The following is a 2,004-nucleotide window of genomic DNA, read 5'->3' as shown; positions in this document are numbered from 1 at the left end:
TATATATTTATTCCCTTATGTGATGCAACAAATTTTACGTCTACCTTTGCCCTTAAATGTCGAGGATGATAAATTGATTTGGGAGCCCTCATCACCTATTGGGAAGTTTCCTTTTCTTTTGGTTATCATCTTATTCGAAGGAAACGCAGTGATTGTGCATGGGCTAAGGTTATTTGGAGTCATTTTATTCCGCCACGGCTATCTATTTTGGCTTGGCAGCTTTTTCATGATAAACTTCTTACCGAGGGTGCGCTTCAACGACGTGGTATTTCCTTGGCATCCATTTGTTGTTTATGTTGTAATTCTAAAGAATCTACTGCTCATCTTTTCTTCAGCTGTCAGATATCTAGGCAGCTTTGGAGGTGGTTTGCTTGCCATTTTGGTACCTCTTTACCTCCTTCAAATTCTTTGGATGTTTTTTGGGATATCTATGTGCGTAAGACCTTTTCCCAGCAGTTGCACAATCTCTGGATTTTTGCGGGTCATTCTACTATTGTGGTTATTTGGAAGGCTCGAAATAAGTTTATTTTTTATGGCCGACCACTCAGTTTTCATCATCTCTGCATGTCTATCAATTTTGCGATTGTTCATGGTGGAAAGTTTATTCCTGGTTACTCTCAGGGTTTTGACACTCGAATCATCTCTTCAATGGGGATCCGACCTATCTCTCGTAAGACGCCTACTATTCTTCCTATCCTTTGGTCTCCTCCTTAGTTTCCTTGGATTAAACTTAATGCAGATGGTTTATCTAAAGGAAATCTCAGTCCTGCTACTTGTGGAGGAGTTTTCAGGAATTGTCATGGTCATTTTCTTGGTGGTTTCTACCAATAGATTGGTTATCGCAACTCTTTTTTTTTTTTTGCAGAATTATCTGCAATTATTATTGGTGTAGAGTTTGCAAATCAACTGGGTTGGCATTGTCTTTGGTTGGAAAGTGACAACTCTAGTGTTATTTTTGCTCTTCAATCGTCTGATTTTGATCCTCCATGGCCTCTTCGTATGCAATGGTCGATTTGTTTGGACTGCATCCAGAAAATGACTTTCTACTCATCTCACATACATCGGGAGGAAAATTTTGTTGCAAACAATTTTGCTAACATGGGCTTGTCTTCTCCAACTTTAACTTGGCACGATTCTCCTTCGCCAGCGGCTCTTGCTGCATTGTTTTCAGACTATGTTGGCTTGCCCCGTTACCGCTTCTCAAATTAATGTGCATCTTGGCATCCAGGTTTGTCTTACTTTCTTTTTTTTCCCTAACTTTGTGGTGTTGCTCAACTTGTTTTGCAGGTTTAGACCTTTAGGTTTGGTTTCAGAGGGGTTAGGTTTTATGTCCATTCCTCTTTTCTTTGTATCTCTATTGTTTTCGTTTCCAGAAAGGTACAGATTTACTACTACAGTTGAATATATTGTTTTGGAAAAAGAATTTCACTAATCTCATCAAGTTAATGTAGTATAATCGTTCTTACAATAACTTTCTAGGGCTCTTTTACAAGAACTAATTGCGACGTACATTATATCTTTACTTTACATCCTACACTTTAACTGATAACTTTATAGGCTCAGCATGGTCCACCACCAATATTATAAATATTGTCTCAACTTAATTACCTATTATTATGTTTTGGGTTTTGGGTTTTATCACAAAAGGACTTGGTTATATTAGGGGTAAAAACTTTGATATATTAATTGTATATTATTTTGTCATATGACCAATGTGGGATCTTATTCACCAACGCTAACTCTATAGTCTTAAGTTACTCCCTGTATTCATTATTTGTGTGCCACTTCGTTAGGTTGAAATAGGCCGCTAAGTGACATGAGTTCGTTGGTCTATTTAGCTTGTTGGCACATTTTAGACATCTAAAACTTCAAAAATATTCATGCCACGAAAAAAGATAAACCAAAACTCTTGCCAATTTACACCAGATTCCATCCCTGACGACTCCATCATTAGAGATCACAAATTATCCCTACATTAACTACTGAGAAGACTACAAAGTTTGT

General features: G+C 37.4%; 1 long non-coding RNA gene across 1 annotated transcript; it reads left to right on the top strand.

Moving 5' to 3' along the window:
* Positions 1-1,471, top strand: LOC139194484 (uncharacterized). Its single transcript, XR_011579371.1, has 2 exons — positions 1-670; positions 866-1,471. It is a non-coding gene; the product is annotated as an uncharacterized lncRNA (long non-coding RNA).
* The last annotated feature ends 533 nt before the right edge of the window (positions 1,472-2,004 follow it).

Source organism: Malus domestica, chromosome 03 (assembly GCF_042453785.1).
Source record: "Malus domestica chromosome 03, GDT2T_hap1".
Taxonomy (NCBI): domain Eukaryota; kingdom Viridiplantae; phylum Streptophyta; class Magnoliopsida; order Rosales; family Rosaceae; genus Malus; species Malus domestica.
Note: the sequence above shows the minus strand (reverse complement) of the source record. Positions and strands in the feature narration are given on the sequence as shown.